At 54.8% G+C, this 15,067-nt stretch overlaps 1 pseudogene; it reads right to left on the bottom strand.

Annotated features, from left to right (window-relative positions):
- Positions 1-4,816: 4,816 nt before the first annotated feature.
- LOC115931430 (putative uncharacterized protein FLJ44672) overlaps positions 4,817-15,067 on the bottom strand; it is a 54,041-nt pseudogene continuing 43,790 nt past the window's right edge.

Raw genomic sequence — 15,067 nt, 5'->3', positions numbered from 1 at the left:
CTCTGTGAGCCACAGTGCCCTGCCCTTGGGGCGCTCCAATCACATGACCCCACGGAAGTTTACATCTTTGGAAAAATCATGAGGGTTGGTCACTAATGGGCCTTTGAGAGTTGTCACCCGCTTGTCGATAATTACAGAGCTTTAATGGGGCTAATTCAGAGAAAATCAAGCTCAAGCGCCTGATGGCTCCTCTAAGGCCGAACACCCCCTGCTTGGCTGATGGAGACCTGACAGCATCATCATAACCTTGGTTTGCGCCTGGACTTTCCTGACACCCTTGGGAATAGGAAATCTGCCCTGATATTTTTTTTTTTTTTTTAAGAAAAATGTCAGGCTCTCAAATAGTTTAAAAAACAAAACAAAACAACTGTGGCAAGGACCATAGAAAATCATCAAGCTTGTGTTGAAAGCATTTTATAGTTGGGGAAACAGCCATTCAGCCAGGCCGGCACTGCAGGGGGGACAGAGAGAAACGAGCCATCATCCCTGCTTCCCAGGAGCTTAGAGACAAGTGTTAAGATTTTTATAAACATCTTCATTCATCTGCTTTAAATTGTTGAAAGGTTCTCCATCAACTCCTGGACTCAGTTCAGCCTCCTTGGTGTGGCATTCAAGACCTTGTGTGATATGACCGCTTTGGCCTCCTCATAGGTCTCTTCCCCTTCTTTGAGCCACTTGGCTCTATTGTTTTGCCTACACTGGGCTGAGTTTCTGACACTTCAGGACCTGTGTACACAGCTGTCCCTCTGCCAAGAGCACCTCCCTTTCCTCTTTTCCGTCAGCCCACCTCCTCCCTCCTCCCAGTCTTAGGGCTGAGCCCTCTCTGTGAGTGACCTCCACCAGCCAGAGCTTTCCATCTGGGTTCTTGCCTCCCTGTCCCTCGCTGTGGGGTCGCCTGTTTGTCTTGGTTTTGATGAACACCCTCAGGTCAGAGGTTGCCTCTCAGCATTCTTGTTCTCTGTGCCTAACACAGAGCCTGCCACATAGTTGGTGCCGTAACATCGAGTGCATTACAAATATCACAGGTCCAGGTAGAACATGACTGGGGCCAAAGAGGTTCTGGGCTCAAAGGAAGGGGCACCACAGCCCATGGGGGCTGGAATATGCCCCCTAACACGGAGAACCTTTGTGATGGACTCAACGCCTTGTCCTTGCTCCAGACCTGCACAGGCATCAGTCCTGACCCAGTCCTGGGTGAACCACACAGGGCAGGTTTAACACGGGCACATGATCCAATTCTGGCCAACGAGACAAAAGGACAGGTCTCCTGGGGACTTCTGGGAGAGGTTTCCTCGCTCTTAAACTGAGACACGAGAAAAGGAATCGGTCCTTACCAATTCCTTACCCAGCCAAGGACCTTATTGTTACATGTGATGCCTGGACCTGCAGCAGCCACCTTGGACCTGAGGGTCCTGCTTGGCTGATGGAGACTGACAGCGTCATTCTGACCTTGGTTTGCACCTGAACCTTCCTCACCCAGACACCCTTAGGAATAGGAAACGGGACTTGATTTTGCTCTACAAGGAAAAGCGCACAGCCACAAGCAAAGATGGAGAGAACCATCACCCTAACAGTGCTGAGGGGCTACTGCATTGGTGCACCCTGGTGCAGCAAGACCTCAGCTGTCCTCATTGTTTAAGCCACTCTGAGTTGGTTATCTGTCACTTGCAACCCACGGCACTCTAGTGATTACAGCTTTGAAGAATGGACTGGGCTTCCACAGGTGGGTGCCGGGCAGGAGGGCCTCTCAGGTAGGGGCAGGCTCCCGAGGACAGGCTCAGGGAACCGGAGACCGAGAAGGCGCTGTCCTCTTCACGGCACGCACCCTGGACCAGTGCCGGCCCTGATCATGCAGCTCTTCCAGGCCCACTGCTTCTTCCCGTCCACTAGGCCACAGCCGCCCTCCAGGCCCACTATGCACACATCTTCCCCTCCAAGGTTTGTTCTGACCCTGCCCTGACTCCCAGCCCTGTGGGGGTCCTGACTGCACCTCACCTGGCTCAGACTCTTGACGCTGCCCTGGGTGCCCCACCACTGCCTCTGCCCGAGAGTCACGTGAGGCTGAGAGTAGGGGCAGGGGCAGCAGTGGTGCCAGAAGGGGGGCGGTCAAGTGGGAGGAGCCTCAGCCTCGCGGGCTGCTCCGTAGGACTGATGACTACATGATATTCTGGGCACCTCACGGATCTTCAAATGCAGGTGAAACGGATGCTGGTGGTGGGTGCAGGGCCGCTGGGAGCTGCTGCATGGGTCCCAGAGGCTGGACTGGGGCAGGTGCCAACTGAAGCTGCTGGGGCAGCATGGGCAGGAGGTTCTGCACACAAACCTTGGAGAAGATGTGTGCATAGCGGGTCCACTGCTGCTACCCCTGCCCTGACTCCCAGCGCTGCCTGGCCCCACCTCACCCTGCTCAGGCTCTGGTGCAACCCTTCCAAAAGCTATTTTTAGAAAATAGCTCCTGTTGGGGCTACAAGATGGAGTGTGAAGAGGGCCTTGGGCCACAGGGAGGTGCCTGCAGACTAGGGGGAGTTCATGCACCCCTTCTTTCTCCAGAGGGGCTGGACTCAGGTGAGTATGGGGGTGGGGGCTCCTGCACTTCGACACAGGCAGCGGGAGGGTTTTCTCCCCATTCCCTCTGCACTCCCAACTTGAGCTATACTTTTTAAGAAAGTGATTCACCCTGCCTTTGCCCCCTTCCCCAGAACAGAACACGTTGATCATGGGCGATATTTTTCATTGTGCCAAACAGTTGCCATGACCGTCATTAAACCTGTTTAACACCAAATAATAAGGAAAATAAAATAAAAAATTCGGGCTTGGTGCAGAAACTCACCCCAAATAAATCACCTACCAAAATATTTACATAATGGTGGAAATATTCCAAAATTCAATATTTTGGGATTTATACACAAAAGATAAACAAATTAGAGGCCAAGAGGCTGCCAGAAGGGAAAAACGGGGCCTGGGAAGGCCGTTGTGAGGAACGAGCTGGGCCTAAAGAGGCCACTGGCAGGCGGGAGCTGGGCCTGCCGAAGCGGCCGAGAGGCAGGAGCTTTGGACTCGGGAGGCCGCAATGAGGCGAGAGCTAGCTGGGCATGGAGAGTCCGCTGTGAGTCCGCTGTGAGTCCGGGCCCGTGCAGGCCTTCGAGAGGCAGGAGGCCGGGCCTGCAAAGGCCCACTGGAGGTCAAGTTCTGGGCCTGAAGAGGCCACCAAAAGTCAAAAGCGGGGCCTGGGAAGGCCGCCAAGAGCCATGAGCTGGTCTGGGCTGAAAGAGGCCACTGGGAGGCAGGAGGAGCTGGGCTGGAGAGGCTGACTCGAGGAAGTTTTGCACCTGGAGAGGCCGCCGAGAGGACGGAGCTGGGCCCGGGGAGGCCGACTTGCTGCTCTTCCGGGCCCAATTCCAGGCCGACTTGACGACGACTTGGGCCTGCTGGGAGCTGGGTAGGAGCTGAGTCCAAAGACGTTGTTGGGAGGCCAGAGTCAGGCCTGGAGACGCAGCCGGGAGGAAGAGCTGGGCCCGGAGAGGATGCCGGGAGGCTGCAAGTGGGTCTGGAGAGGCCAATTTGAGGAGGCCCGGCCTCCGCCTCCCACATGGCGGCCTCTGCAGGCACAGCTGATTCTCCTGGCTGCATCTCCCGCCTCCCAGCAAGCTTTTTTGGCTCAGCTTCCGCCTGCGTTTGTACACCCCGAAGTTTCTGCAACCAAGCTCTTCAGACCCACATCCCGCCTCCCAGTACCTGAACAGTCCCAGCTCCGGCTGGAGAACAGAGTCTGTAGGCCCCGCTGTTGCCTCCCAGGGGTGTCTCCAGACCCAGCTCTCGCCCCACCACGACCTCCCAGGCCCAAGTCGCTGCCTGCCTCCCAGCAGCCCGCGTGTGACCCTGCTCCTCCCTCACGGTGGCCTGTTGAGGCAGGGGCTCACGCTGACCTCTCTCAGCGTGGGAGGGGCCGGTGTGAGGCAAGGGCTCATGCTGACCTCTCTCAGCGTGGGAGGGGCCGGTGTGAGGCAAGGGCTCACGCTGAACTCTCTCAGCGTGGGAGGGGCCGGTGTGAAGCAAGGGGCTCCCATGGACCTCTGTCAGTGTGGGAGGGGCCGGTGTGAAGCAAGGGGCTTCCATGGACCTCTGTCAGTGTGGGAGGGGCCGGGGTGAGGGAAGAGCTCACGGAGACCTCTCTCAGCGTGGGAGGGGCCGGTGTGAAGCAAGGGGCTCCCATGGACCTCTGTCAGTGTGGGAGGGGCCGGTGTGAAGCAAGGGGCTCCCATGGACCTCTGTCAGTGTGGGAGGGGCCGGTGTGAGGCAAGGGGCTCCCATGGACCTCTTGTCAGTGTGGGAGGGGCCGGTGTGAAGCAAGGGGCTCCCATGGACCTCTGTCAGTGTGGCAGGGGCCAGTGTGAGGCAAGGGGCTCACGCAGACCTCTCTCAGCATGGGAGGGGCCGGTGTGAGGCAAGGGCTCACACTGACCTCTCTCAGCGTGGGAGGGGCCGGTGTGAGGCAAGGGGCTCACGCTGACCTCTCTCAACGTGGGAGGGGCCGGTGTGAGGCAAGGGGCTCACGCTGACCTCTCTCAGCGTGGGAGGGGCCGGTGTGAGGCAAGGGCTCATCCTGACCTCTCTCAGCGTGGGAGGGGCCGGTGTGAGGCAAGGGCTCACACTGACCTCTCTCAGCGTGGGAGGAGCCAGTGTGTGGCAGGGGCTCATGCCTCTGGGCAGGGTACCAGAGGCATGGGCATCAACAGGCCACCGTGAGGGAGGAGCTGGGCCACATGCGGGCTGCTGGGAGGCAGGCAGGGACTTGGCCCAGGGAGGCTGCCGTGGGGGCAAGAGCTGGGCCTGGAGAGGCCCCTGGGAGGCAAGAGCGGGACCTGCAGAGGCCACTCTCCAACCATTGCTGGGCCCATACAGGCCACCGGGCGGCAGGAATGAGGCCCGAAGAACTTGGCTGGAGAAAGTTCGGGACCTACAAAGGCGGTTGGGAGCTGGGCAGGAGTTGAGCCAAAAGAGCTTGCTTACTTGCTGGGAGGCACGGCCGGGAGACGCCGACTTCAGGACAACTTGGGCCTGCAGAGGTCACCGGGAGGCCCAAGCTTGGCGTGGAGGAGCCCACCGACCGGAGACCATTTGGGGCCTGCAGGTGCCATCGGAGTGCAGGAGCTCATCCTGGAAAGGCCACCGTGAGTCCTGACCTGGGCCTGGGGAGCTTGGCTTCAGGAAGCTGTGGGCTGACCAAGGATGCCAGGAGATGGGTAGGCACTGAGTCCAAAGAGGTTGTTGAGAGGCAGGAGTCGGGCCTGGAGATGCAGCCAGGAAGAGGAGCTTGGCCCGGAGAGGACGCCTGGAGGGTGCAAGTGGGTCTGGAGAGGCCGACTTGAGGAGGTTCTCAGCCCAGAGAGGCCGCCGGAAGGGAAAAACTGGGCCTGGAAAGGCTGTTGTGAGGAATGAGCCACATGGGCCTGAAGAGGCCACTGGCAGGCGGGAGCTGGGTGTGTAGAAGCTGCTGAAAGGTTGGGAGCTTGGCTTGGGGGGTCCACAGTGAGGCAGATGCTGGGCCTGAAGAATCTACTGTCAGGTAGATGTTAGGACTGTAGAGGCCGACGGGAGGCAGAGGCTGGGCCTGGAGGGGCCAAGATGCAGGAGCTGGGCCTGCAGAGGCTGCAAAGAAGCACGAACTGGGCCTGGTGAGGTCAACTTGAGAAAGCTCAGGGCCTGGAGAGAAGGCTGGGCGGCAGGAGCTGGGTCTAAAGAGGCCATTGTAACGATGGAGCTGTGCCTGTGGAGGCTGTTGTGAGGCAGTAGGCTCATCTGCGGAGACTGCCCTGAGGTGGGGTATGGGCCTAAATAGGCCATTGTGAGTCATGAGCTTGGTCTGTAGAGGCTGACTGGAGAGAGTTCTGGGCCTGGTGAGGCTGCCGGGAGGTAGGAGCTGGGCCAAAAGATTTAAGCACATTTACGTTTATTAGGCACTTCATTTCCATTATTACACTGGAATATATAATAAAATAATTATAGAACTCACCATAATGTAGAATCAGTGGGCGTGTTAAGCTCATTTTCCTGAAACTGGATGGTCCCACCTGAGCGTGATGGGAGAAAGTGACAGATCAATAGGTATTAGATTCTCATAAGGACGGAGCAACCTAGATCCCTCACATGCACGGTTCAGAACAGGGTGCGTTCTCCTATGAGAATCTAATGCTGCTGCTCATCTGAGAAGGTGGAGCTCAGGTGGGAATGTGAGCAAAGGGGAGTGGCTGTAAATACAGACGAAGCTTCCCTCACTCCCTCACTCGACACCACTCACCTCCTGCTGTGTGGCTCCTTACGGCTCCATGGCTCAGGGGTTGGGGACCCCTGCTCAAGTGCATCCAAAGTGACCCTTCCCACACCAGTCTTCATAGTGGTCAAGGGCAGCAACCACTTAGCTCCCAAGGCATGTGCCTCAGCTGGCATTTCGTCCCAATCAACAGTAAGTGGTAGCTTGAGTCATTGTGAGGTCACTTCCTGGAAATCACCAGCATCCCATTTCCCACTGGCAAAGAGCTCAGCACTGCCCCCTGGGAAACCAAACCTATGCCCAAATCCCATCTGTGTGGGTTTATCTCCTGGGACCCTTCCTAACATATTAGTCAGAGTCCAATCAGGAAGCATAAACCACTCAAAAGTTTAAAGTGGTAAAATTTAATACGGAGAATTATTCATTATAACAGGTGAACAGCATAATGAGAGATTGGCTAGCACAAAGTAAAGAGAACTCTAGAGAATACAGGACTAGCCCAGGCCAGGCATGGTGGCTCATGCCTGAAATTCCAGCACTTTGAGAAGCTAATGCAGGAGGATTGCTTAAGGCCAGGAGCTGGAGACCGGTATGGACAACACAGTGAGACCCTGTCTCTCTCCAAAAAAAAGAAAAAAGTTAGCTGGGAGTGGTGGTGCACACTTGTAGTCCCAGCTACTCGGAATGCTGAAGTTTGAGCCTGGGAGGTCAAGGCTGCAGCGAGGCATGATTATGCCACTACAGTCCAGCCTGGTGACAGAGCAAGACCCTGTCTCAAAGAACAAAACAACAAAAACCGTATACAGAGAGAAAAGAAATAGAGCCAATAAGCTGAGGAAAGATGTTGAAATGTGACAAGTAAAGTAACATGAGGTCTTTTGTCCATTTAAAATAATCAAACAAAAAATGACTTACTAAATTATAATACCCTGTGCTGGCAAAGGTGCAGTGAAATGGGCACTTTCTTATACTATGAGGGGTGTTTACATTTTGTATAAGCCTTCCCGGGTAAAGCCTGTCAATTTTTTAAAATAATGGAGACAGGGTCTCACCATACTGCCATACTGCCTCCTCCAACTCTTGGCCTCAAGCAATCCTCCTCTCTTAGCCTCCCAAAGTGCTAAGTGTATAGCTGGGAGGCACCCAAAACCCTGTCAATTTACATCAAGGGTAATGAGAATGTCCATTCACCATGACTCACAGTAATCTTACTTCTGGGGAGACAATTCAATCTAAACAAAAGGTCATCTGTACACACACAGTAAAAATCTGGGAGTAACTGAAGACAGAGTTGGTAAGTGAAATAAGAAACAGTTCTAAGAAATTAAACTATGGTATCAATAGGCACCTGGTATAAAAGGTCAGTTGATGTTAGCTGCTACTTTTTTGTTGTTTTGAGACAGGGTCTCACTCTGTCACCCAGGCTGGAGTGCAGAGGCCTGATCATGACTCACTGCAGTCTCAGCCTCCCTGGGCTTGAGTGATCCTCCCACCTCAGCCTCCCAAGTAGCTGGGACTACAGGAACGTGCCACCACACTAGGCTAATTCATGTATTTTTCTGTAGGGATGGTGACTCCCCCTTTGTTTCCAAGGCCTATCGCAAACTCTTGGCCTCAAGCCATCCTCCTGCCTCAGCCTCCCAAAGTGTTGCGATTAGCAGTGTGAGCCACCACACCTGGCCAGCTGCTACTTTTAGCAATATTATTATTATTATTACGCTCAATTAAAAATTATTATTTTCAAGGCTATGCAACAGTATGTATCCTACAGCGTAATTGTAAAAACATAAACAGTTGCCGTCCCTCAGTATACAGAATTAGTTACAGCCCCCCATCTCTGCATATACCAAAATCCATGCTTACTCACGTTTCGCTGTCACCCCTCTGGAATCCACATATACGAAAATACCAAATATTAGTTGGGCATAGTGGCAAGCAGCTGTAGTCTCAGCTACGTGGGATGTTGAGATGGGAGGATCGCTTCAGCCTGGAAGGTTGAGGCTGCAGTCAGCTGCGATAGCACTACAACCCTCCAGCCTTCGACAACAGAGGGAGACCCTGTCTCAGAAAAAAGAAAACAAAATAAAACAGGTTAGAAATTGTAATCAGGTCTGTTGGGCAAAATTCCATATAAGCATAGTATAAATTAATAAAGCAAATCGTGATAAATTAGTACGATTGACTTTCTGGAGTTTCTGACAATAAAAGTAAGGAAAATGCAGAACACAAAGACAGAGAGTAAAAAGAGAAATTAGGAAAGCATTCTACATGTTTAAGAGGAAGACACTGGCCGTGTTCGTGTAGCGGCAGTATGTCGTGACATGACATACTTTGGAGAGAAGTTAACAGATGAGGAAGTTGATAAAAATCATCAGAGAAGCAAAATACTGGTAGCGACACTCAAGGAAACCACGAAATTTCCATAACTTATGTCAGCAAAGTGGGAATATTGTACAGTGTGTGTTGAAGTTCCTATACAACATTGTTTATCTGCCGTTTGTTTGTTTATAAGGAATCTATATATTAAAACTTCTTCTTGCTGTCAAAAGAATATGTGTGAATAAGTCATTTTAACTTATTCTTCTGTTTTTCTTTTATCTTCCTGCCATCATCCCACAGCCTTACTTTAGAAATTTTTTCTTTAGAAAATTGAACAAGCACCCCTTGTGGTGGCACATACCTCGAGGATGGGAGGCAGGGGTGGAAGGGTCACTTGAGGCCATTAGTTTGACACCAGCCTGGCCAACAAAGTGAGACCCCATGTCTGCAAAACAATTTAAAAATTAGCCAAGTATCGTCATGTATACCTACAGTCCCAGCTACCTCAACTTACGGAGAAAGTTCAGGGCCTGGAGAGAAGGCTGGGAGGCAGGAGCTGGGTCTAAAGAGGCCATTGTAACGATGGAGCTGTGCCTGTGGAGGCTGTTGTGAGGCAGTAGGCTCATCTGCGGAGACTGCCGTGAGGTAGGGTATGGGCCTCAATAGGCCATTGTGAGTCATGAGCTTGGTCTGTAGAGGCTGACTGGAGAGAGTTCTGGGCCTGGCGAGGCTGCCGGGAGGTAGGAGCCGGGCCAAAAGATTTAAGCACATTTACGTTTATTAGGCACTTCATTTCCATTATTACACTGGAATATATAATAAAATAATTATAGAACTCACCATAATGTAGAATCAGTGGGCGTGTTAAGCTTGTTTTCCTGAAACTGGATGGTCCCACCTGAGCGTGATCGGAGAAAGTGACAGATCAATAGGTATTAGATTCTCATAAGAACAGCGCAACCTAGATCCCTCACATGCACGGTTCACAACAGGGTGCGTTCTCCTATGAGAATCTAATGCTGCTGCTCATCTGAGAAGGTGGAGCTCAGGCGGGAATGTGAGCAAAGGGGAGTGGCTGTAAATACAGACGAAGCTTCCCTCACTCCCTCACTCGACACCACTCACCTGCTGTGTGGCTCCTTACGGCTCCATGGCTCAGGGGTTGGGGACCCCTGCTCAAGTGCATCCAAAGCGACCCTTCCCACACCAGTCTTCATAGTAGTCAAGGGCAGCAACCACTTAGATCCCAAGGCGTGTGCCTCAGCTGGCATTTCATCACAATCAACAGTAAGTGGTAGCTTGAGTCGTTGTGAGGTCACTCCCTGGAAATCACCCTAACCCAGGGTCCTGACCCTAAAACCCTAACCCTGGGCCCTGACCCTAAAACCCTAACCCTGGGCCCTGACCCTAAAAACCTAACCCTGGGCCCAGGCCCTGATCCTAAAACCCTAACCCTGGGCCCTGGCCCTGACCCTAAAACCCTAACCCTGGGCCCTGGACCTGACCCTAAAAACCTAACCCTGGGCCCAGGCCATGACCCTAAAACCCTAACCCTGGACACTGCCCCTAACCCTAAAACCCTAACCCTGGGCCCCGGCCCTGAGCCTAAAACCTTAACCCTGGGCCCTGGCACTGATCCTAAAACCCTAACCCTGGGCCCTGGCCCTGAGCCTAAAACCCTACCCCTGGGCACTGGCCCTGACCCTAAAACCCTAACCCAGGGCCCTGGCCATGAGCCTAAAACCATAACCCTCGGCCCTGGCCCTGAGCCTAAAACCCTAACCCTGGGCCCTGGCCCTGAGCATAAAACCCAAAGCCTGGACACTGGCCCTGAGCCTAAAACCCTAACCCAGGACCCTGGCCCTGAACCTAAAACCATAACCGTGGGACCTGGCCCTGTCTCAAAACCCTAACCCTCGGACCTGGCCCTGAGCCTAAAACACTAACCCTGGGCCGTGGCCCTGAGCCTAGAACCCTAACCCTGGACCCTGGCCCTGAGCCTAAAACCCTAAACCTGGGCCCTGGCCCTGAGTCTAAAACCCTAACCCTGGGCCATGGCCCTGATCCTAAAACCCTAACCGTGTCCCCTGACCCTAAAACAAAAATAACCCTGGGCCCTGACCCTAAAACAACCCCAACCCTTGGCCCTAACACTAAAACAACACTAACCCTGGGCCCTGACACTAAAACAACCCTAACCCTGGGACCTGACCCTAAAACAACACTAACCCTGGGCACTGACCCTAAAACAACCCTAAACCTGGGCCCTGACACTAAAACAACCCTAACCATGGGCCCTGACCCTAAAACAACCCTAACCCTGGCCGCTGACACTAAAACAACCCTAACCCTGGGCCCTGACCCTAAAACAACCCTAACCCTGGGCCCTGACCCTGAAACAACCCTAACCCTGGGCACTGACCCTGAATCAACCCTAATCCTGGGCCCTGACCCTGAAACAACCCTAACCCTGGGCCCTGACCCTGAAACAACCCTAACCCTGGGCCCTGACGCTGAAACAACCCTAAACCCGGGCCCTGACCCTGAAACAACCCTAACCCTGGGCCCTGACCCTGAAACAAACCTAACCCGGAGCCCTGCCCCTGAAACAACCCTAACCCTGGTCCCTGGCACTGACCCTAAAACAACCCTAAACCTGGACCCTGGCCCTGACGCTAAAATAACCCTAACCCTGGGCCATGGCCCTGAGCCTAAAACCCTAACCCTGGGCCCTGGCCCTGAGCCGAAAACCCTAACTCTGGGCCCTGACCCTAAAACAACCCTAACCCTGGTCCCTGGCCCTGACCCTAAAACAACCCTAACCCTGGGACCTGGCCCTGACCCTAAAACAAACCTAACCCTCGGCCCAGACCCTCAAACAACCCTAACCCTGGGCCCTGACCCTAAAACAACCATAACCCTGGGCCCTGACCCTAAAGCAACCCTAACCCTCGGCCCTGACCCTAAAACAACCCTAACCCTGGGCCCTGGCCCTGACCATAAAACAACCCTAACCCTGAGCCCAGGCCCTGACCCTAAAACAACCCTAACCCTGAGCCCTGGCCATGACCCTAAAACAACCCTAACCCTGGGCCCTGGCCCTGACCCTAAAACAACCCAAACCCTGGGCCCTGGCCCTGACCCTAAAACAACCCTAACCCTGGGCCCTGACCCTAAAACAACCCTAACCCTGGGCCCTGACCCTAAAACAACCCTAACCCTGTGTCCTGTCCCTAAAACAACCCTAACCCTGGGCCCTGTCCCTAAAACAACCCTAACCCTCGGCCCTGACCCTAAAACAACCCTAACCCTGGGCCCTGACCCTAAAACAACCCTAACCCTGGGCCCAGACCCTAAAACAACCGTAACCCAGGGCCCTGACCCTAAAACAAACCTAACCCTGGGCCCTAACCTTAAAAGAACCCTACCCCTGGGCCCTGACCCTAAAACAACCATAACCCTGGGCCCTGACCCTAAAACAACCCTAACCCTGGGCCCTGACCCTAAAACAACCCTAACCCTGGGCCCTGACCCTAAAACAAGCCTAACCCTGGGCCATGAACCAAAAACAACCCTAACCCTGAGTCCTGACCATGAAACAACCCTAACCCTGGACCCTGACCCTGAAATGACCCTAACCCTGGGCCCTGACCCTGAAACAACCCTAACCCTGGGCCCTGACCCTGAAACAAACCTAACTCCGGGCCCTGACCCTGAAACAACCCTAACCCCGGGCCCTGACCCTGAAAAAACCCTAACCCTGCGCCCTGACCCTGAAACAACCCAAAACCTGGGCACTGACCCTAAAACCCTAACCCAGGGCCCTGGCCGTGACCCTAAAACCCTATCCCTGGGCCCTGGCCCTGAGCCTAAAACCCTAACCCTGGGCCATGGCCCTGAGCCTAAAACCCTAACCCTGGGCCCTGGCCCTGAGCCTAAAACCCTAATCCTGGGCCCTGGCCCTGAGACTAAAACCCTAACAATGGACCCTGGCCCTGAGCCGAAAACCCTAACCTGGGGCTCTGGCCCTGAGCCTGTAACCCCAAACCTGGGCCCTGGCCCTGAGCCTAAAACCCTAACCCTGGGCCCTGGCACTGAGCCTAAAACCCCCACCCTGGGCCCTAGCCCTAAAAGAACCATAATCCTGGGCCCTGACCCTAGAACAACCCTAACCCTGGGCCCTGACACTAAAACAACCCTAACCCTGGGCCCTGACCCTAAAACAACCCTAACCCTGGCCCCTGACCCTAAAACAACCATAATCCTGGGCCCTGGCCCTGACCCTAAAACATCCCTAACCCTGGGACCTGGCCATGACCCTAAAACAACGCTAACCCTGTTCCCTGGCTCTGACCCTAAAACAACCCTAAACCTGAGCCCTGGCCATGAGCCTAAAACCCTAAACCTGGGCCCTGGCCCTGAGCCTAAAACCCTAACCCTGGGCCCTGGACCTGAGCCTAAAACCCTAACCCTGGGCCCTGACCCTAAAACAACACTAACTTTGGGCCCTGGCCATGACCCTAAAACACCCCTAGCCCTGGGCCCTGGCCCTGACCCTAACACAACCCTAACCCTGGGCCCTGGACGTGACCCTAAAACAACCTTAACCCTGGGCCCTGACCCTGAGCCTAAAACCCTAACAGTGGGACCTGGGCCCTGACCCTAAAACCCTAACCCTGGCCCTGGGCCCTGACCCTAAAACCCTAACCCTGTGCCCTGGGCCCTGACCCAAGAACCCTAACCCTGGGCCCTGGGCCCTGACACTAAAACCCTAACCCTGGGACCTTGCCCTGACCCTAAAACCCTAACCATGGGCCCTGGCCCTGACCCTAAAACCCTAACCTTGGGTCCTGGCCCTGACCCTAAAACCCTACCCCTGTGCCCTGACCCTAAAACCCTAACCCTGGGCCCTGACCCTAAAACCCTAAACCTGGGCCCTAACCCTAAAACCCTACCCCTGTGCCCTGACCCTAAAACCCTAACCCTGGGCCCTGGCCCTGACCCTAAAACCCTAACCCTGGGCCCTGCCCCTGAGCCTAAAACCCTAACCCTGGGCCCTGGCCCAGAACCTAAAACCCTAACCCTGGGTCCTGGCCCTGAGCCTGAAACCCCAAACCTGGGCCACGGCCCTACGGCTAAAACCCTAACCCTGGGCCCTGGCCCTGAGCCTAAAACCCTAACCCTGGGCCCTAACCCTAAATGAACCATAACCCTGGGCCCTAACCCAAAAAGAACCAAAACCCTGGTCCCTGACCCTAAAACAACCCTAACCCTGGGCCATGACCCTAAAACAACCCTAACCCTGGGCCCTGACCCTAAAACAACCCTAACCCTGGGCCCTGACCCTAAAACAACCGTAACCCTGGGCCCTGGCCCTGACCCTAAAACAACCCTAACCCTGGGACCTGGCCATGACCCTAAAACATCCCTAACCCTGGGACCTGGCCATGACCCTAAAACAAAGCTAACCCTGTTCCCTGGCTCTGACCCTAAAACAACCCTAAACCTGAGCCCTGGCCATGAGCCTAAAACCCTAAACCTGGGCCCTGGCCCTGAGCCTAAAACCCTAACCCTGGGCCCTGGACCTGAGCCTAAAACCCTAAACCTGGGCCCTGACCCTAAAACAACCCTAACTTTGGGCCCTGGCCATGACCCTAAAACACCCCTAGCCCTGGGCCCTGGCCCTGACCCTAACACAACCCTAACCCTGGGCTCTGGCCGTGACCCTAAAACAACCCTAACCCTGGGCCCTGACCCTGAGCCTAAAACCCTAACCCTGTGCCCTGGGCCCTGACCCAAGAACCCTAACCTTGGGCCCTGGGCCCTGACCCTAAAACCCTAACCCTGGGACCTTGCCCTGACCCTAAAACCCTAACCATGGGCCCTGGCCCTGACCCTAAAACCCTAACCTTGGGTCCTGGCCCTGACCCTAAAACCCTAACACTGGGCCCTGACCCTAAAACCCTAACCCTGGGCCCTGACCCTAAAACCCTAAACCTGGACCCTGACCCTAAATCCCTACCCCTGTGCCCTGACCCTAAAATCCTAACCCTGGGCCCTGGCCCTGACCCTAAAACACTAACCCTGGGCCCTGCCCCTGAGCCTAAAACCCTAACCATGGGCCCTGGCCCAGAACCTAAAACCCTAACCCTGGGCCCTGGCCCTTACCCTAAAACCCTAACCCTGTGCCCTGGCCCTGATCATTAAACCCTAACCGTGGGCCCTGACGCTAAAACAACCCAAAAACGGGGCCCTGACACTAAAACAACCCTAACCATGGGCCCAGACCCTAAAACAACCCTAAACCTGGGCCCTTACCCTAAAAAAACCCTAACCCTGGGCCCTGACCCTAAAACAACCCTAACCCTGGGCCCTGGGCCTGAGCCGAAAACCCTAACCTTGGGCTCTGGCCCTGAGCCTGAAACCCCAACCCTGGGCCCCGGCCCTGCGGCTAAAACCCTAACCCTGGGCCCTGGC

The sequence above is a fragment of the Gorilla gorilla genome, chromosome 8 (genome assembly GCF_029281585.2).
Source record: "Gorilla gorilla gorilla isolate KB3781 chromosome 8, NHGRI_mGorGor1-v2.1_pri, whole genome shotgun sequence".
Classification (NCBI taxonomy): domain Eukaryota; kingdom Metazoa; phylum Chordata; class Mammalia; order Primates; family Hominidae; genus Gorilla; species Gorilla gorilla.
The sequence above is the reverse complement of the archived record's forward strand: the minus strand, read 5'-3'. Positions and strand labels throughout refer to the sequence as shown.